The sequence below is a fragment of the Camelus dromedarius genome, chromosome 1 (assembly GCF_036321535.1).
Source record: "Camelus dromedarius isolate mCamDro1 chromosome 1, mCamDro1.pat, whole genome shotgun sequence".
Classification (NCBI taxonomy): domain Eukaryota; kingdom Metazoa; phylum Chordata; class Mammalia; order Artiodactyla; family Camelidae; genus Camelus; species Camelus dromedarius.
Window position 1 is genome coordinate 40,135,382 of NC_087436.1, and position 23,084 is coordinate 40,158,465.

At 33.0% G+C, this 23,084-nt stretch overlaps 1 long non-coding RNA gene across 2 annotated transcripts in view; it reads left to right on the plus strand.

Annotated features, from left to right (window-relative positions):
* The window catches only part of LOC105093636 (uncharacterized), a 697,614-nt gene that overhangs the window by 616,073 nt on the left and 58,457 nt on the right, over positions 1–23,084 (plus strand). The window lies entirely within an intron of this gene.

A 23,084-nucleotide genomic window follows, 5' to 3' on the forward strand; every position in this document is an offset into this window, starting at 1 on the left:
TGATGAAAGAAGGCAAGGGCAAGCCTGAATAATGAGAGAAGTTGAACTGTTTATCAGTGGAAGAATAGTTAGGTTCCTGCCATCAAGGAAGTGTATGGATAATTAAGCAGTCTTGGGTTTTAGCCAATGGCTTTGCTGTATGGGTAGGCAAAGTAGACCCTAGGTAATTGCACAATACAACTCCCTTTTTGGGCCAGTTATGGAAATGTCTGTGAGAATTTTGAAGAAGAATTAGGATGAAGCCCACAGAGAAAACTCAGTTGTCAGCTCAGAAGCAATCGAAATGCTAAGACAAATGCTTAGTCAGATCCTTAGTGCTAGCTATGCCTGACTTCATGAAATGAGTAGGCATATTGGTGCTGGATCGACCATATGGGGAGAGTATGTTTAGTTTTGTAAGAAACTGCCAAACTGTTTCCAGGGTGGCTGTACCATTTTGCATTCTCACCAGCAGTGAACAAGTGTTCCCGTTGCTCCTCATCCTCTCTAGCATTTAGTGGTATCACTGTTCTGGATTTTGGTTTGTAGTGGTATTTAGTTGTTGTTTTAATTGGCAGGTCTCTGATGACATACAATGTGGAGCATCTTTTCACATGATTATTTGCCATCTATATATATTCTTTGGTGATGTGTTTCTTAGGGTCTTTGGCTCATTATTTAATTGAGTTGTTTGTATTCTCATTGTTGAGTTTTAAGAGTTCTTTGTATGTTTTGGATAACAGTTCTTTATCAGATGTGACCTTTAGAGAAATATTTCCTCCCAGACTGTGGCTTGTGTTCTCATTCTCTACTTTTTTTTTTTTTTTTTTTACAGAATAGAAGTTTTCAATTTTAATAAAATTCAGATTTATAAATTTTTTTTCATGGATCATGCCTTTGGCATTGGTATTGAAAAAGTCTTTATCATACCAAAGGACATCTAGGTTTTTTCTTATGTTATCTTCTGGAATTTTTGTAGTTTTGCATTTTACATTTAGGTCTGTGTTCCATTCTGAGTTAATTTTATTGAAGTGTATGAATTCTCTGTCTAGATTCATTTTTTGCATGTGGATGTCTAGTTGTTCCAGCACCATTTGTTGAAGAGACTGTCTTCGTTCCGTTGGATTGCCTTCCCTCCTTTGTCAAAGACCAGTTGACTATATTTATGTGGGTGTATTTCTGGGCTCCCTATCTTGTTCCATTGATCCATTTGTCTTTTACCAATTGATCCATTTGTCTTTTACCAATACCATACTTTCTTGATTACTGTAGCTTTATAGTAAGTCTTGAAGTCAAGTAACATCAGTCTTCCAGCTTTGTTCTTATCCTTCAATACTGTGTTGGCTATTCAAGGTCTTCACCTCTCTTACAAACGTTTAGCATCAGTTTCTCAATATCCATGAGATAACCTGCTGTGACTTTTACTGGAGTTCACTGAGTCTATAAATCAAGTTGGGAAGAACTTACATCTTGACAATATTGAGACTTCCTATCCATAAACATGTAGTATCTCTCAATTTATTTAGTTCTTTCATTTTATTCATCAAAGTTTTATAGTTTTCCTTATCTAGATCTTGGACATATTTGTTAGATACAAATCTAACAAGTATTTCCTTTTTTTAGTGATAATGTAAATGTTTTTTTTTAATTTCAAATTCCACTTGTTCATTGGTAGTGTATAGGAAAGTCAATGACATTTTCAGGAGCCTTAAGCATTCTGAAGAACTGGGTACTAAATCTTGCCTTAGAGATGACGGTTAATCATGACTTTCAAACTCTTGAATCAAATATAACATAACCTGGAACTAGCTTATAATTACTTGTTTATTAAAATATGCTGAATTAATTGTACCTTTTCTTTTGCATCTGCACTATATTTTAAAATACCTTTCCACTATCAATTATATGTACTAAGATAATCAGTAATTTTTGAAGATAAATTTAACTCTTATAAATGAATTATTTTATGCTGATTTCATTTTGTATCATATTTTTGAATTCATATGTATATTCAAATACATACAAATTAGATCTTTGCAGCGTACTCTATGAAGTTTGTGTGAATACAACCCAATTGTTATGTACATTAGCAAGTACCAACATTACTATGCAATTGAATGAAGCTAGCAGGCACTTTTAAAGTTAATTAAATTAACCTGCTATTTTTTTATATATTAAATATATTTTTATTGAAGTACAGTCAGTTTACCACATTGTAACCTGCTAGGTTTTGTTTTTTTTTTCTGTTTTAGAAAACATGGCTCACAAGTACAAATTGAGTTATTCATTCTTCTAGGTTCATAACATTTTATCTTTGTTGCCCATTTGTTGCTAGCTTTTGGTTTTGTATTTTATTTTTCCATTAACCATCCCTCCATTCTCCTTTCAATAGTACACATGCTTGTTTTAATGTATATTTTCCACATATTTATTTAAATACTTACATCAGTGAAATAATAGCCATTTAGTTTTAAATTTAGCCAAATGATATGTTAGTAAATCTTAGTGTTAGCTTTTTATTATATTGTTGTTTAACCATCTTTTTCAGATCTAACTATGTTTCTCTCCTGACCACTGCATGACAGAGTCTATCTCCAGCTGTTTCTTAGTATAAATGATGCTAACATAAATCATTTTGTAAAGTTCTCCTTCTATACATGTATAAGACCTAGAGCGATGAGATGATTTACTTTTATCAAAAAGTGCCTATTTCCATTCAGAAATCACTGATACCACTGGGTGAATATTCCCTTTTCTCACTTTCTTACCTGCATTCAGAGTCATGTGATTTAATAAATACCATGTGATGCTTATTTTCTGTCAACTCCCCTCCATCCCCACCACACCCATATTTATTTAACCTATGGAAGAAGAGGAGATTAAGATTATTCAGCCTGAGCAGATGTTGCTGCTTACCTGACTTCAGTCACAGGCTGAGAACTCTGGTCTCCAGTAGGGAAAAGGAAGAGCTGATTAGGCCAAGAGGAAACCTGGGAGACTTCAGGCCAGCCTTCAATCTCAGGTAGACTAGCAATCAATTCAGCAGTTGAGGAAGTCCATCCACCCTGACATTTTTGCTTGGCTACAGCTTTTTCAGCAACAACCTACGTTTTCTTTTTTAAGTTTCTTATTATAGCTGATGCAGGAAAAATGGATGTGGGGCATGAGGAAGGCCGTGTCCCAGGCTTTGGTTGAGCCCCTGGGACATGCCCTGCCAAGTGTGGGTCTGTGGCTTCGCGCAGGAAAGAATTCAAGAGCCAGCCATGGTTGAGTAGAGGTAGATTTATTCAGAGAGATACATTGAAAGGCAAGAGAAAGGCCACCAGGTGTGGGGGTTGGGTGCTCAGAGTAAAAGTAGGTACACATTCCATAGACAGACCGTGGGCCGTCTCCAAACGGGGGTGGGAGAGAGAGAGAGAGGCAGGGGCCCCGAGGCACCGCACAGTGTTGCCAGTTTTTATGGGCTCAGTAGCTTCATATGCTAATAAGTGGAAGGACCAGTCTAACTAGTTTGGGGAAGGGGCTGGGATTCCCAGGAAGCTGGCCATTTCCCACTCTTTGACCTTTTGTGGCTAGCCTTGGGACTGCCATGGTGCCTGTGGGCTTGTTATTCACCATGTTAATATATTACAATGAGAATATAATGAAGCTCAAGATCTGCTAGAAGTCAAATCTCCCATGTTAAGCCTCAAGGCCTACTGGGGGTTGAATCTTGCACCACTTTGATGTTAATCGCCATAGCATTCCTTGAATGGCTGTGCCCTGGCCCCCTTCCTGTCTCAGAGCTGTAGGAGCAGAGGTCAGGCATTATTTCCCACGTGTCCAAGGGGAATGCTGCTGCACAGACCAGGATTTTCTGAGCCAGCACCCACCACATGAGACCCATTGAGTATGTCCCCTTGTTGTGGCATGTGTGGCAGTGTCCACATAATGCAGAAGAGAATCTGTGTTAAACAGACCCATGATGATCAGGCTACAGTCAGATGCCTTGATGAGAGCTTAGCCTTGGAATCAATACCGAAGAAAGGGTAGGACTCTCAGAAAGCTGTCTGAATCTGCTTAGTAAAGACTAGGAATGAAGCATACAGCAATAGATGGGGCTCAGGGAGCAGCTATCAACTGTAGTGCAGCATGCTGGCTGGTGCTGCTCCAGGATATGACTCTGACATCAGCTGGATTTTCAGAGGCCACAATGGCACGAGCCCCCAGGCAGAAGCATTTCCGGTCTGCTGTATGTTAATGATGCAGGTGCCATCACTTTTCTTTCTGAAGATACACTATTCCCTCTGAAATTCAGTTTTAGTGACATATATCGCACAGGGAGGAATTTGTGTTTATTCTACTCCTTTTCCTGCAGGATTTCAAGGGCTCTAGATATTGAACATTTTCCTGAGATCAGGACAGGAATTGGTAACAAACGCTATATGGACCACTTTCTGAAAAGTGGAGAAAGGATTATGGGAATTTTTATTTTTTGTCAGTCTAATAGATAGAAAGTAGAATCTTACTATTGTAATTTGTGTGACTCGTTACTTTTTATCTGAGCATTTATTCATTTTCTTATTTGACACTGTTTTCTCATTTTTGTAATTGGCTGTTTAACTGCCTATTTTATAATTGGATTTTCTGATTTTTTGGTATGCTTTGCAGTTCTTTTCATATTCAAGATACTAAGATGTGTTAATTATAGATACTGCAAATATTTCCTAGTAGCATGCTAACTTTCCTTTAGTTATGTGATATGAGTCCTTTACAAAACAGAAACTCTTAATTTTGATGTAGTCAAGTACTATCATTTGGTTCCCCCCTGTTTTTCTGGGTCTTATATAATTATTCCTCCCTATATCAAATTCCATCTGCTGGAATACAGGAAGAATAAGGAGGATGGAGAGACAACCCAAAGACAGCAACACTGGAAGCTGCTGCCACCACTAAGCTAAAGAGTCAAAGGGAAGAAATATTGCTACTTGGAACCACACAAAAGGAAGCAAGGCCTCCTGGTGGAATCCTGGGTTAGGGCTGCCAGAGTAAATACAGGACTCCCAGTTACATTCACATTTCAGATAACATCTGTCCCTCCCAAGAGATCCTAACTGTCAGAAATAAGCTGGCTTCATTCTGTCTTCCATCCTCCAGTTTTCTGACAGTGACTTACATTGGCTGAATTCAACCAGAAGCCAGATGACAAAGTAACCTGGAAAATATAGTTCATAGAACCAAGGGAAGATCTGAGCGCAAGTGGGCTGAAGAGCTCATACGGAATCGTTTCTATTTGAAATTTTAACTAGTGTGGTCATCTGTGGCTATTCTACAGATTGGCCTGGTCAACAGGGGTGGTTTCTGCCAGTCATGTCATTCGCTATGGAGAAAAGCTAAAGCCAAAGTGTAAAACTGAAAGCTGGAGTGTCTGTGGTAGGCTGCAGGAGAGGCATAGAGGCCTGTGAATTTACCTCCGAATTACCTATATGTGGCAATGGGATTGTCTTGTGTTTTTAATTACGTATCCTGAAGGTGCTGCTAATTGCAATTAATCACAACTTCTCACAACCAAGAAATGGTGAAGTTTTTTTGTTTTAGTTGAAGTACAGTCAGTTACAATGTGTCAGTTTCTGATGTACAGCACAGTGTCCCAGTCATGCATATACATACATATATTCATTTTCATATTCTTTTTCATTAAATGTTAGTACAAGATATTGAACATAGTTTCCTGTGCTATACAGCAGAAACTTTTAAAAAATCTATTTTTATATAGAGAGTTTAACATTTATGAATCTCAAACTCCCAAATTTATCCCTTCCCACCCACTTTCCCCCGTAACCATAAGATTGTTTACTGTCTGCGAGTCTGTTTCTATTTTGTAGGTGAGTTCATTAGTGTCCTTTTTTTTTTTTTTTCTCCCAGATTCCACATATGAGTGATATCATATGGTATTTTTCTCTTTCTGGTTACTTCACTTAAAATGACAATCTCTAGGTCCATCCATGTTGCTGCACAGGAAGTTTACAATTTTTATTCACAGGTCAATTGAAGGTTTCATTTTTTACTTTCTGAAACTTTTTATACATTTTTAAATTTTTTGAGAAAATATTGATTATACTATTCTTCTTGCACCACCTTTTATGTCTTGTACTATTTGTTCTCGTACACCTCTTTTATTCATGATAATGATTATATATAACTCCTCTTTTTTAAACAGGCATTCATCAAATTCATTATGTTTTTCTGAGAACCAACTTTTTCCTTTTTTGATCTCCCTATTGTTTTATTTTCTCATGTATTATTAATGTTTTCTCTTGTTATACTTTGTTCTAGTTCTGTGGGTTTAATTTACTCTTATCTGTCAGTTTTCTAAAGATAGCTACTTAACTCACTGTTTTTTAGTTTTTCCTCATTGCTTATTTGCCTAGATCTTGCTCTAAACACAGCTGTTCCTCTATGTTTCCCTTTAAAATAAATCTATCATTATCTCTCAGTGCCTCAAAGATACCTATGTTTTCTCTGGATTTAAGCTTTTTCATGTGTTATGTTTCAACATGATGTTATTTGTATTTATCTGCTTGTGTTTCATAGAGTTTCTTTAATTTTGACTTGATATCATTCATTATTTCAGAAAAATTATCATCTCCTCAAATATTGCTATACTTCATTCTCTTTCCTTCTTTTGAGATTCCAATAAAATATGGTAGACCTTGTCACTTTCAGATTAATTAATTAGTAAATGATAAATCTAACTTGATAAACATATGAATCACTAGGCTCGAAGTTTGAAATATAAATGGGACTATTTACTGTCTGCAAAGAATAAGCCTGAGGTATATTCTGGTTGTACTAAATTGGTTTTTCATTAGATTATACTAAAATAGGAACAGTATATCAGTTCAGGCAAACTCCTTAAGTTAGCCATCACTTACATATATATCATAATACTAAATATTCCCAAGTTATTCCCTATGCTACAGAAAATAGTAAAAATATGCATTTTATATACAGAATATGAATTCATACAATTCATCCATTATTCACATATTAGTGGTTGAAAGCCAATATATACATAATTTTGTTGGAACAGTGAGACAACTGTATGGCCTTACAGTCAGAAAGGTGAAGAAGAACTTCATTTGGGGCCATATTACAAAGCTCAGTTCAGCAAACTCGGGTATTGCCAAATAATGCACACATTTTAGATCAGATCTGGTTAAACTTTCCATTTTTGTTGCTGTCAGTCTGTTGACAAGAGAGGCTTGTCATTTTGTTTAAAAAAGTAAAAGTGCTTTCAGATGAATGCTTTTTGTGACAAAGTGACTGTTAAATTCTTGCAGTTTGACCATTAATCATATAAATATAGAACAATAACACTGAAGATGCATGTTTCTAAGCTGTAACAAAAGCTAGCTTGTCACAAGTGTCAGTTACATGTTCAGCAAAAAATATGAAAGTAACACAGCGTTGTTTTGGCTCTAAGGAAGGACTTACTCATACTGTTCACTAGAAAATCCACTTCTAGACCATTTCTGTTGAGAAATCTGTTTTCTTTTTGTACCTACAAAAATACAAAATATTCTTAATTAAGGTAAAATAAATAAGGGGTCTTTAAATAGATTCATAAATATTTGCATATGTTTTAGAAGACCTCAAAGTACTAAATCTGAAAAATACAGACACAAGACCATAAACTAACTAGGATTTTTTTAACATCCGATTAGCTAATCCTACTGTCAAACCTTAAAACTTGTTAAAGATAGAGTTCCACAAAGATTTGCATTTATTTGTCCTGTTTTTCTGATTGCTGCATGTGTTTAGTCAAACAGTTTATTTTACCAGCTCAGAAAGTCTAGTCCATTTACACTTACATTGAAAAAAACTTAAAAGTTTTGCTAACAGTTTATTAATCTAACCAGTTTTATTACACTTCCTTTTTTCCATAGATTCTGGGCTATAGAGACTTTGAACAATTGTCCAGGTGAGGTCAGTGCCTCTCAGTGCCTTTCTGTCCTCTTTGTTTCCATTCCCTTCATTTAGGCACTTTAAATAGATTTTTTCCCCTAGACTTTGCCTGAAATTTTTATTAATGTGCTTTGTCCACATGTTATCTGAAGACAATATCTAAAGTGACACTCACCCATGTATCTTTTCCATATACGTTAGAAGTACTGTTTACAGAAAGAAAGTGAAATAAATATAATTTCATTGTAGCTTGAATTACTACCTTGATACATGTGTTTTCTTACAGAATGCACTAAAGCTTTAACATAATGGATAATAAACAATTATAATTTTTTATAATAATGTAGACAGTGAATATATCAATGCCATATATGAGAAACATCGAGTTCTTGAAACACTTGTTCTTACTGCTTTTTATTCTTATTTTTATATCCTTTACCTAGGTTCTCTCAGGACTAGATGTGATCCTTCAATCCCCTCTGTCCCATTTGACACATGTGAATCAGAGACAAACTTCCAAATGTGCCCTTAAAAACTTCCTTTTTCCAGAAATGGTGCCAAAGTAAAGTGGATGTTTTACCCCTCAAATTTTACGATCACTTATAAGCAGAAATATATAACTGGAACACTATTATTCACCTGACATTAGTTAACAATTTGCTAATTTCTTCTGCTTAATAGAAACTTCATAATTGTACTTTTTTTGTTGTTCTTTTCTACATATTTTTGAGTTGAGACATAGTTGATATATAACATTATGTTAGTTTCACATATAAAACAATGATTTAATATTTATATATTTTGCAAAATAATCACTGCTATAATTCTTGTTAATGTCCATCACCACATACAGTTAATTTTTTTTTCTTGTCATGGAACTTAAGATCTAATCTTTAGCAGCTTTCAAATATACACTATAATATTATCAACTATAGTCACCACACTGTACACTACAGCCCCATAACTTACTTATTTTATAACTAAGTTTATAAAATAAATAAGTTTGTATCTTTTGACCACCTTCACCCATTTCATCTACACTCCCCCATAACCTGCCTGTGGCAGTCATCAATCTGTTCTCTGTATCTGTAAGTTCAGTTTTTGTTTTTTTTTTAAGAATCCATATAAAGGTGAGATACGGTATTTTTCCTTCCCTTTCTGATTTATTTCACTTAGCACATTCCCTGAAGGTCCATCCATGTTTTCACATATGGTAAGATTTCCTTCTTTACAGCTGAAAAATATTTCTCTGTGTGTGTATACATATGTGCATGTACGTTGTGTGTGCATGTATATATACCATATCTTCTTTATCAATGTATCCATTAATGGACACTTAGGTTTCTTCTGTGTCTTGGCTATTGTAAATAATGCTGCAGTAAACATGGGGGTGCATACATCTTTTTGAATTAGTGTTTTTGTTTCCTCAAGATAAATACCTAGAAGTGAAATTGTTGGATCATATGGTAGTTTTATATATTTTTTAAGAAACCTCTGTACTGTATTAGTGATTGCACCAATTCACATTCCCACCAACAGTGTACAAGAGTTCCCTTTTATCCGTATCTTCACGAACCCTTGTTATCTCTTGTCAACACTTTTTTGATAATAGCCTTTTGAACAGATGTGAGATAATATCTCATTGTGGTTTTTATTTGCATTGTCTGATGATTAGTGATTTTGAGCACCTTTTCATGCATTTGTTGGCTGTCTGTATATCTTCTTTAGAAACATGTCTATTCAGATCATCTGCCTTTTTAACAATTGCATTATTTTATTTTTTGCTATCGAGTTTTGTGAGTTCTTTATATATTTTGGATATTAACCTCTTATCAGATATATGATTTGAAAATATTTTCCTCCAGTTGATAGGTTGACTGTTCATTGTGTGGATGGTTCCCTTGTTGTGCAGAAAATTTTTAGTGAGATGTAGTCCCACTTATTTATTTTTGCTTTGGGTCCCTGTGCTTTTGGTGTCAAATCCAAAAAAATCATCGTCAAAACTTTTGTCAAAGAGCTTAACACATTTTCTGTTTGATGTATTATGATTTCAAGTCTTATGCTCAAGTATTTAATTCATGCATTTTAAGTTATTTTTTGTGTAGTGTAAGAGTGGTTTATTTTCATTCTTTTGCATGTTGCTGTCCAGTTTTCTATTGAAGAAACTGTTTTTTCCCCATTGTATATTCTTGGCTCTTTTGTTATAAATTAATTAATCACACACATGTAGGTTTATTTCCAAGCTCTCTATTCCATTTCACTTACCCATGTGTCTATTTTTATGCCAATACTATACTGTTTTGATTACTCTAATTTTGTAATATACTTCAAAACCAGAGTGTGGTACCTCCAACTTTGTTCTTCAAGGTCTCCTGTGATTCCATACAAATTTTAGAATTGTTCATTCTATCTCTGTGAGAAAAAGCCATTGAAAATTTGACATGGATTACATTGAATCTGTAGATTGTTTTGAGTAGTAAGGAATTTTAACAATATTAACTTTTCCAATCCATGAGTAGGGAATACCTGTCCAATTATGCATGTTTTCTTCAATTTCTTCATCAATATCACAGTTTTCAGCAGGCAGTTTTTTTCACTTCCTAGGTTAAAGTTAACCCTAGGCATTTTATTCTTCTTTATGCAGTTATAAATGTGATTGTTTCAATTTTTCTGCTACTTTGTTATAAGTGTAAAAACATGTAAGATTTTTGTATATTTATTTTAATCCTGTGGCTGTTGAATTCATTTATTAGGTTCTAATAGTTTTTTTGATGGAGTCTTTAGGGTTTTCAATATATATACTATCATGTCAGCTGCAAATAGTGACAGTTTTACTTGTTCCTTTCCCATTTGGGTTCTTTTAACTTATTTTTTCCTGCCTAGTTGTTCTGGCTAAGATTTCCAGTGCTACACTGAATAAAAGTGGTAAGAGTGGGCATCCTTGTCTTGTTCCCGATCTTAGAGGAGAAGCTTTCAAATTTTCATCATTGAATATGACATTAGTTGTGGGCTTGTCTTGTATGCCCCCTATTATGTTGATGTATATTTTCTCTCTACCCACTTTGTTAAGAGTTTTTATCATAAATGGAGGTTGTATTTTGTCAAATGCTTTTTCTGTTGCACTGAGAAATATGATTTTTATTCTTCATTTTATTAATGTGGTGTATGGCTGTGATTGATCTGTGATGTTGAGCCATGCCTGTATCCCTGGAATAAATCTCACTTGATCATGGTTTATGATCCTTTTTATGTAATGTTGGATTTGGTTTGCTAATATTTTGTTGATGATTTTTACATCTGTGTTCAACAGGGAAATTGGCCTGTATTTTACATTTCTAGTGGTTTCCTTGTCTGGTTTTGGTATAAGGGTAAGTCTGACCTCATAAAATAAATTTGGAAGCCTTTCATCTTCTAAATTTTGAAAGACTTTTAGAAACATTGGTGTTAATTCTTTAAATGTTTGGTAGAATTTACTGGTGAAGTAATCTGGTCCTGAGCTTTTTTTTCTTTTCTTTTCTTTTTAATACTGATTCAGTCTCTTTCCTAGTCATCAGTCTGTTCAGATTTTCTATTTATTCATGTTTCAGTCTTACTAGATAGTATGTTCCAGGAATTTATTTGTTTATTCTAGGTTGTCCAATATGTTGACATACAACTATTCATAGTACTCTTCTGATTCTTTGTATTTATGTGATATCAATTGTAAAGCCTTCTCTTTCATTTATGATTTTAGTTATTTGGGTCTGTTTCCTTTATTCATTGGTGAATATAGTTGGTCATTTGATAGTTTTGTTTATATTTCTAAGGAACCAGCTCTTAGTTTCATTGCTCTTTTCTAGTTTTCATAGGCTCTGTTTCATTTATTTCTGCTCTGATCTTTGCTATTTTCTTCTTCTAGCTTTGGGCTTTTTCATCTTTTTCTAGTTCCTTAATATGTAAAGTTAGGATATTTTAAAATGTATTTTTCTTGTTTCTTGAAGAGTATGTTTATAGCTATGAAATTCTCTCCTAGTGTCACTTTTGCTGTATCCTATGAATTTTGGTATTTTGTATTTCCTTTTACTTATGTCAAGATATTTTTTTATTTCTCTTGATTTCTTCCTTGACCTATTATGTTCAGTTGCATGTTGTGCAATCTCTACATATTTTTGAGTTTTCCAGTTTTCTTTTATTCCAGTTATTCTTTTAATTGATACCTAGTTTCATAGAGTTGTGATTGAAAAGATGTTTAATATGATTTCAGTCTTCTTAAATTTATTAAGACTTGTTTTGTGGCCTAACATATGGTCTGTTATGGTCAGTATTACATGTGTACTTGAAAAGAATGTGTATTCTGTTGCTTTGGGGTAGAATGTTCTGTCTATGTTAAGTCCATCTGGACTAATGTGTCATTTAAAGCCATATTTTTCTTGTTGATTTTCTGTCTGGATCATCTACCTGTTGGTGACAGTCTGGTAATAAGGTTCCCTACTATTACTATATTAGTATCTATTTCTCCCTTTCAGTCTGTTAATATTAACTTATATATTAAGATGCTCCTGGGTTGAGTATATAAAAATTTACAAATATTATATCCTCTTATTGGATTTATCACTTTATTATTATGTAATGACCTTCTTTGTCTGTTATTACAGTCTTTTACAAATTCAGTAAGTCTCTAGATGTATGTTCAATTAGACGTCTTCCTGATTGGCTAATATTTTAAGATAAGCAAATAAGCCTCTTTCACAGAAAGTGTGGGTTCTGTCTCTTAGATGGAACCTGGAGTAAGTGAGTTCATGCGCGTGAATCCTTCAAGAAGCATTTCTCGGTTTTCTTAGCTTTATGGATCTTGTGTACATACGAGCCTTGTTGACTTTCAATGATAGGTGTTTTGGATGCTCATCTTTCAGGTGTTGGTCAAAAAATTGGGGTGTTTGCACTCCAACTCAAGGAGAGCTCAGGCAGAAGCTTAGGGATTTAAGGACTCTCCTGTTTGTGGATCAACATGTCAGGTGTGGAGTTCAGGCAAGAGTGTGTCTCAGCTTCTTCCACCTGCTTTCATGTAGTTTTTACTTGTTCGCCCAATGTGTAAGAGTTGCTCAGCTAGTTTCCCGCCCCCATCTCCCCTGGCACTTTTATCAAAAATCAGATGTCTGTAAAACTGCTTTCTTTTGAGACTCACTATTCTATTATTTTATTCTTATGACAATATAACATTGAGTTGATTACCATAGATATATAACGGCTCTTGAATTAAGGTAGTAAAAGTCCTCCAATCTACTACCCTTCTTTATCAAAATTGCTTTGGATATTCAACATCCTTTGAATTTCCATATAAATAGTTGATTTCTACAAAAACTTCTGCTGAAATTTTGATTGAAGCTGTATTGAATCTAGATAAATTTAGTTGAAAATTGGTAGGATAATAATACTGTCTTTTTGTCTATGAACATGATAACACATTTCTCCTGGGTTTTATTTACTTTGTCTCAATAGTTTTCAGTGTTCAGAGCTTATATTTATAAACTTATTTCTGAGAATTTTATTATTTTGATGCTATTATATATGTTTTTAGTGTCAATTTCTAACACTTTGGTAACATGTATATTTATTACATGTTACTGTATAAGTAATACATATACATGTAATTTAACACATACTTTTTCTGTTTACATTTTATACTATGATCTATATTAATTGATAGTTGTAGTAATTGTTTTGTGAACTCCTAATAATTTTCTATGTAGACAATTGTCATATGCAAATCAACGAAGTTTTACTTTCTGATCATTATGCCCATTATTTCTTTTTCTTGCCTATTGCAGTGATTGGCATCTCTTGTGTAATGTTGAATAGAAATGGTTAGGGTGTATTTCCTTTCCTTCTTCCTCATAATAGACTAAATTACTCAATAACTTACCATTTATTATTAGGTCAGCCATCAATTTTTAGCTGAGACCCTATTTTAGTCTGAGGAAGAAGAAAGTTTCCTTCTGTTTTTAAACTGCCAAGTGGTTTTCCTTTCTTTTCTTCTTTTTCAATTGAAAACTTCCTTTTGAAATTTTATCAAATGCCTTTCTGTATAAAAGAAAGGAAGATCATATGTATACTGGAATGATCACATGGTTTTTCCTCCCTTTATTTTGATAATATGGTTAATTACAACAAATGCTATTTCAAATGCCTATATATTCATGAAATTTGGGGGTAAGTCACAGTATTAATATATTATTTTATTATTTTACACATTAGTGGATTCATTGTGCTATACTTGCTTAGGAATTTTTCTAAATTCTTGACAACTGTTAGCAATAATTTTATTTTTAATAAGTTTTGGAATTATGATAATATGGCCCTGATATTCAGAAGTAGTCACACTTCTATTTGTTGATGAAATTTGTGTAAGTTAGATAGTCTTTGTCTACTAACGTGTTTCATAAAATTTCCCAATGAAGCAATCTAAATTAGAATTTTCTTTGTAGTAAAGTTGATCATGAATTAATTTAATAGCTGTAGGTAGGGGGTATTCAGACTATGTTTCAAATTATGTCCATTTTGTTATTTTTTTCAAAATTATCCATATCACCTGAATTGTTAGTTTTTATTATTCTCTTAATATCCTTTTAACACCTAATAGAAATATAGTGATAACTTCTCTCACCTTTCATTCTGATACTGTCAATTTGTGTTACCTCTTTCTTTTTTGCCTTGATCAGACTAGTTAGGGGTTTATTCATTATGTCTGTCTTTTCAAAGAACCAGACATTGTCTTTGCTAATATTATTCTATATATTTCTATAAGTTATATATTTCTATAAAGGAAAAAATATCTAATTTATTTTGATATTATGATTATTTGTTATTATCAATCTATATGAGATATTTGCATATTAAATAGAAATTATATTTTTAGATTATCAAATACTAATTTGAAGATTCAAACTTATAAATAAGTACAAGAATTTATTTTAAAACATTTTTAGGCAGGGAGTGTATAGCTCAGCAGTAGAGTGTGTGCTTAGCATGCATAAGTTCCTGGGTTCAATCCCCAGTACCTCCATTAAAATAAATTAGTAAATAAATCTAATTAGTGCTCCCCCCCAAAAAAAACCCCAAATGGCATGGATGAATCATTCTTTTTTAGACACTTGACCTTGAACCTCAATTCATACTTTTATTGTCAGTTAAGTTCCTGTTTTATCATAATCACTAAATGAAATAAAGCTTTTAGAGTGCTAGAAAATTACTTGACACATAAAGGTAAAATCTGAGATTTATTACAAGCTTTATCTTTTTTCTTCTTTTAATTGTCCAGTCTTCATAGAAACGTAAGCTTAGATTTCAGTAAACGTATGTTGATTAATTAATTATGGTTCTTTTCAATTTATTACTTTAGTAGCTTTTCTGGGTTATAATTGACATATAATAAGTTTTCACATATTTAAAGTGTACAGTTTGATATATTTTTGGTATGTGGATAAACCCATGAAACCATTACCACGATCAAAACAGTGAACATACTTAGCATCCCAGCAGCGCCCTCTTCCCCTTAAATACTTCTCTCCCTTTCCAGTTCCCCTCCCCAGGCAAACACTAGTGTGTTTTCATCCAGTATAGATTAGTTTGCATTTTTTTTAGTTTTATATGAACGAATCCATACAGTACATACTTTCTATTACATGACTCCTTTTACTTGGTATAATTATTTTGGCAATCATCCAAGTTGTAGTATGATACAACAGTTTGTTGCTTTTTATTGCTGAGTAGTAGTTTTTGTTTTTCCTTTCTAAAGCAATTATATAGGTTTCTCAGATCCTGTCTATAACATCTTAGATAATGTCCTAAGAAAATGTGTTTTCTCCAGTGTGATATATTTTGTTAAAAGACATTCTTACAATCTAGCCAAATTAATGCACCCTTTGAAGTAAGGTAATCTTATATTCCATTTGATAGCATAATTGGAACATTTGTTCTTTGCTGATTATGGCAAACACTGTATGTAAAGAAATGCACAATAAAATGAATATTTTTGAGAATATGATTCTCTGGAGATACCAAGCCATACTGAATTATAAAAATACCTGTTATAAATGAAATAAAGAATAAATGACCAAAGTAAAATAAGAAAGGGAATTTTATGTGTTGAGAAACATATCTAGGAATTTCTACTTTTCAAGTAATTTGATTGCTGTATCTTTTAATTTCCTATTTAAACATTATAAGATATGCCTAGTAAATGAATTCACTTGCCAAAAAGATCAATGTTACATCAAATAAAAAAAAAAGAATTTCAGATAGCAATATACTTGTCATTTATAAAATTAGAATAAAAGTGAGATTATTTGAATTGGTAATTACTGAGGGGAACTAAAACCATTTTCATAATGTTCTACTAGGAGATGATTTGGGGCCTGCTAGGCAATGTAAATTGTACTGCCATCTGGCTTTTAATAATATTATGCCTCTCCAATGACTCCATGAACAAACCGTACTTCAAGCTACTCAAATTAATTACGAAACCCAAACAGTCACAAGCAAAGCTTCTTCTCTTCCATATGATTGGCACGACCTAGCATCACTTAAAATATGGCAGTGCCAACTTGAAGGTACATAATAGTTAATGGAGAAGATTTTAAGAGGAAATGGAGAGCAGCTTGCAAATGGAGTATTCAGATTTTGAGAGACTCATATATTTATCAAAATTTAACTGAGCTATAATATATGATAACTGTCATGATAAAGTTGTTCATATCTGCCACACATGCTTAATATTCTTGGAAATCAGATACTTAAGTATCAGAACAGGTGTATGTTGAATAAATTACTTAGTAGGGCATGAGGTTTGTATTTTACTGGTTTTCCCACCAGTATTCATTCAGTCACTCAAAAATATGTTAAATTCTCCTTATGAAGAGACACCAAGTTAGGTGTTGATTTTACATTTGTAAACAAAACAGATACCACCTCTGTCTTCATGAGTTTACAGGCTGGTGGTGACTTAGGAAATAAACATTTACCCATATTAGAAGACATGTAATCATAAAAAGTGACAACTCTGATGAGTCAGAAAATAACAGAGGAGATTATATTGGGCTTTTGAGAGCCTGGCTTAGGAGTTTAATTTTAGCTGAGCTTTGAAAAATAAGAGGAAAGGATGAGAAGAGTGGGAGGAAGAGATTTCCATGAGAGAGAGTGGCTTATATGAATAAAATGCAAATATAAAATTAAATAAAGTACAGGAAGTGCTGCTTTAAGACCAGGTTTACCAAGGCAGTTTTCTTGTTTAGTTCACAGTCTTCTTCCAGTAATACATTGCATCTGTATAAATTTACTAAATATTAAACATGTAATTATAGGTTTTCATTAGAATCAAAGTTAACAGAACATTTAAACACACAATTAAATTGGTTCATTTTAAAGTTTAAATATTAAACACCATATTTTATCCTGAGTCAAATTAATTGGGAAAAAAAAGGAGGCTAGAGACTAGAAAGACTCAATTCGTGAAGCAAAGAAAAGTAAAAAATATATAGGGAAAGATACAATAGTGCTCAATTCTATGGGTCTACATATCACTTGACATTTTCAGTAAAGGTCCATTTGAAATCTAAGGTGTGTAAAATATCCCAGGGTCAAATTCATGTCTCAGTACTTCAAACTCAACAGAACCAGAATTAAATCCAACAACCACTACCAAAATAGATTCCCCTCTGTCCTAGCTAGTTCTCTTAAATGACACCACCCACAAAGTTTCAAAACATCAGCATTTGCAATAGCTTCTCCTCCTGTATCAGTTGTTGACAAATTTTACATTTTGGGTGATTTAGTTTTTGAATTACTGCAACTGATTAATTTTTATCAACAAGGCCCCTAATGTGCTTAAGAGCTTCTCTGTCTCTTGCCTCACGGCCTCCAACAAGCATTTGTTTGCTCACCTGTCTTCCACCACTGACTTCAGCCCTTTCAAAGAAACCACTCATACTAGCCTCAGAAAGGGTTGCTGTGTATTAAGTCTCAAGTTATAAACCCAGATTGATTAAATACTACTCCCTGGACACGTGCTATGCTTTTCTTCTGTCTTGTCACATGTTACTTTCCGTATTTCTGACTCATCTATCAAGAGCCAACATTACACACCCTTCCTTCCTCCTCATCTTGAAGTCTATATTATAGAATACATTTTTCATTCTTTAAATACCAGAGATTTTTATACTTCTCTTATAGAATATATGGATTTCACTTAAACTAAACTTAGTAGGATGCATGCAATTTCCTCCTAGTAAGTTGCAAGTTGTTTGAGAAAGTGAACTGGAATACTGTCTGCGTAAAGCACAAATCAGTGATGTTTTTTGCAGAGTTTAGTTTCAGGAATTAAGTACATTTCCAAAGAATTTTATTTAACATAAGCCATTTAATGTAATATCAGCTTGAAGTAGTGTGTGTTTTGATGAACAGAGATTTGCTTAAATGATCTTTAAACAAGAATAGGCTTGTTAATGGAGTCATCTTTAATTTATCCCCCATTTATTTATAGATCTCCCAGTATGTGTATGGTTCTGTTCTAGAAACTGATGATCCTGGATTCTGCAATGAGCAGGAAAGCAAAGCTCTCTCACTAAGAGAAATCATAAAATTGTAGTGGAATATTTTTCAAATGATAGATTTTGCAGTGTCTTCCAGTGTCCTCCCCATCAACTCAAATGGGGTATTTGTCAAGGAATTCATTGATCACAATATTATAATCCTCCAAATATAAATATTTTAAAAGGTTGACTCAAAGTTTTAATAGAATTTAAGAAACATGAATCTCCATACTCTCCATTTTATTAGTCTTTTCATTACTTTCAAAATCTGTAATTTGTATGCATATGTACAGTGTGTTCATTCAGTAAAGTTAGGATATTCTGTAATAACTTATTAAATACTGTACTTTTATTTCCACTCTAATATCCATCATATGTACTTTTTAATATATGTTCTTTAATTACCAATATCTTATAATAGTCATAAGTGAGAAATTAGTATCATACCTCTAAAACAGTTGCAATTAAATTATCCACTCTATAATTTATGTCAAAATTTCCAACAAAACTTGATTAACAAGGCAAATCTTGGGATTCTAATGTTAATTATTTTAATTAATTAAATGTTGCACTATTAAAGAAATTCAAGAATGTAATAATCTTAGACTAAGATTAAATTATTTGTTATCTTATTAACAACCCCTCAATATAAAATATGTAGAAATAGTTTCACTATGTTAGTTAAATGGTAATTCCCACATGGGATTCAATTTAAAATAACCAAATCAAAAGTAAATAACAAGGTTACTTGACATGAGAAGGTTATGACTTAGAACTCTAAAGGACAGTACAACAAAATCATCTGAAATTCTTTTGAATGATAGTTTGTAATCATTTACATTTTGAATCCTTGGGTGTCAACCCATAACTGTAAATGCAGTTTGAAATTCAAATTTTTCTATTTTCTTTTATTCTTTACAAATAATTAAATCCTAGGTCAATCCAGCAACAGATGCACTGTTTTTCAGTTATCAGCTTTATTGTATTTATTGATTTTAAAATCTGCATTGAAGAAGCTATTCAGGAAATCTGGTGCTGGCCTGCATTAGCGTTGCATGTGCAAGAGACACTTTAGGCACCAGTCGTTTAGTCATATTTCATAAGCAGAAATAATGCTGTTGCTAAAAGCGATAGACCTAAGCCTTAAAATAGGGGGAGTAAAGAACTGCCGAAATAATTTTCCATAGCTTTTCCTTTTCAGATAGGTAATTTTTTCAAAACCAACTAGATGATGACATCTGTTCTCTGGCATCTCATTAAGTCCTTAATTTTGTCATCTCTACTTTTTGAACAGACAGACACTTCACCAAAGAAAATGTATGAATGGCCATTGATCAATCACAAGAAAATATCCCCAAGTTTACTAGTAACCCAGGAAATGTAAATTAAAACTATCTTGGATACCATTTCAAAAATAGACTAAACTTCCTAGAATAACAAAATTTGGGAACACCAATAGTTGACAATGAATGAAAACAAGTGAAACACTCATAATATTTCTGGTAGGAGTGTTAAAAGTTAATACCATTTTGGAAAACTGATAACAGCAATTTCATTCCTAGATAAATAATTTCATTCCGAGGATAAATAAAATCTTATCTACAAAAAGAAGCTTTGTGTATAATATCCAAAAAGTAGAAACCATTCAAATGTTCATCAACTGGAGGGTCACTAAACAACTTGCTTTATATCCATAAAATGAAATACTACTCAGTAATATTGAACAAATTACCAATACTTGCAATAACATGGATAAATCTCAAAAGTATTAAGGAAAAAGCAAGGCAACCAACTTCTGCCTTAACTGGCATAGATTCTTATGTTCAGTTACAGATTACTTTGATAACCCCATTGTAATTAATACATACATATATCTTCTCTTAGTGAATATATTAAGTTTGTTCAAATATATTCATGTGTTCATTCAAAAACATTTAATACTTCCTACTGTGTTCAAAGCACTTTATTAGGTTTTTGTTATAAAGTGATTAATAAACAAGTTCCCAGCTGTCATATAGTTACATTCTAATAAAAGGGCTAGTAAAATAACTATGAAATGTATATATAATTAAAAATAATAACGCTATGGGGAATACTGTGTAGCCAACATTTATTTGGTACTATGTGTTTTTAAATGTTTATATATATATAATGTCATTAAATTCAACAAAAACATATGTGGTAAGTACCATAATTATAATCTAATTTTATGAATTATGAAACAGTATATAGTATTAGCCAAGGCTCACTTAACAAAGAGTGACTTAGCAAAGCTACACACTAAATACTGAAGCTGACATGCAGACTTTGGCCATCCTGTTTCATGCTCTGTAACTTTAATCATTACTCTAGAGTGCATTCTCAAAAAGTAAGATGAGAAGTGTCAAAAATAGTGATTTGAGGAGGAGTCACTAAACAGGTATGGCATTGTGTAGGATAATCAGAAATAGTGACATTTAAGCAGACACAAAATGACAAAAATGACAGGCCTAGCTAGCATGGAGGTAAGGGGATTCCTGGCTGTAACAGAGTAGAGTAGCTGGTTTCAGAATTCCCTTCTTGTGATAAAGAAGTATATTGATGAAATATATGAAGAAACTGTTTACAGATACTGTACACCAGAGAACACACTCATGTCACCTTTGAGAAGAAGGAATACATTAGGTGAACCCTACTTCTCCCTGTCTGGTGTCAATTTTCCAGGGTGGTACAGGAACAGAGAAGCCCAGGCAGAGTGATTTGAAGAGGAAGAAACAGGTGTTTGCAGTTGCTGAAATGGCGAGAGTTTATGGTACAAGTTGGAAAGAGGAGCACGTCAATAGAGATACTCAGACATCTGGGCACATGAGTTTTCAACTCATTTACTAAAATACCAAAGAGTGTGCTTTTGTGATCATATGGTAAGAATGAGTTTAGTTTTGCAAGAAAGCTCCAAACTGTCTTGCACAGCAGCTGTACCGTTTGGTACTTCCACTAGCAATGAATGAGAGCTCCTGTTGCTCGATATCATTGGCAACATTTGGCGTCGTCAGTGTTTCAGTATTTGGTCATTCTAATAGGTGTGTAGTAGTATTTCTTTTTGTTGTAATTTCTAATTCTCTGGTAACATATTACATAGAGCATCTTTTCATATGCATATTTGCCATTTATATATCTTGTTTAGTGAGGTGTCTGTTAAGGTCTTTGACCCAACTTTTAATTGGGTTGTTTGTTTACTTACTGTTGAGTTTTAAGAGTTCTCTGTATATATTAGATAACAGTCCTTTATCAGATGTGTTTTGTTTGTTTGTTTTAAATATTTTCTCCTAGTCGTGGCTCATCGTACTATCTTCACATTGTCTTTCATAGAGCACTTTTTAGTTTTAATAAAATCCAACTTACCCATTCTTTTTCCATGGTTATGCCTTTGGTGTTGTATCTAAAAAGTCATTGCCCTACTCAAAGTCTTCTAAGTTTTATCCTCTGTTATCTTTTAGGAGTTTTATCATTTTTAATTTTACATTTAGATAAATTAAATGTGACACATCTTGAGTTAATATTTGTGAAGAGTATAAAGTCAGTGTCTAGATTAAATTTTTTTGATATGGATGTCCAGTTGTTCCAATACCATTTGTTGAAGAAATTATCTTTGCTACATTATATAGCCTTGGCTTCTTTGTCAAAGATTAGTTGACTGTATTTATATGGGTCTATATCTGGTTTCTCTCTTCTGTTCCAATGATCTATTTGTTATTTCAAGGTACCATACTGCCTTGATTACTGTAACTTTCTAGCAACTCTTAAGGTTCAGTAGTGTTGGTCCTCCAATTTTATTCTCCTCTTTCAATATTGTGTTAGCTATTCTGAGTCTTTTGCCTCTTAGTATATACTTTAGAATCTGTCAGTATCCATAAGACAACATGCTGGGATTTTTATTAGCAGTCCATGGAAGCTACAGATCAAGATGGGATTAACTGAAATGTTGACAATATAAAGTCTTCCTATCCATAAACATGGAATATCTCTCAGTTTATTTAGTTTTATTTTATTTCATTCATCAGAGTTATTTTCCTCATATAGCTCTTGTCCATATTTTGTTAGATTTTTACTTAAGTATTTCATTTTCTTCAGTGCTAATGTAAATGGTATTTGTCTTAATTTCATATTGTAGTTGTTCATTCATTATTGGTATATAGGAAAGTGATTGAGTTTTGTATATTAACCTTGTGTCTAACAACATTGATATAATCACATGTTAGTTCCAGAAGTCTTATTTATTTTTACAATTTTCTACTCATACAGTTATGTCATTTGAGTTTTCTTCCTTCTCAGTCTGTATGCATTTAATTTCTTCTTTTCTGATTTCATTAGCTAGGGCTTCCAGCACAATGTTGAGAAGCAGTGGTGAGAGGGTATATCCTTTCCTTCTAACTGATTTTAGTGAGGAAATTTGAGCTCGTTACACTAAGTATGATTTTGGCTGTAGATTTACTGTAGATTTTCTTAATCAAATTGTGGAACTTGCATTTCATTCTCAGCTAAGTATTTTTTTATCATGAATGAATGTTGAATTTTGTCAGATGTCTTTTCTGCATTATTGATATGATCACATGA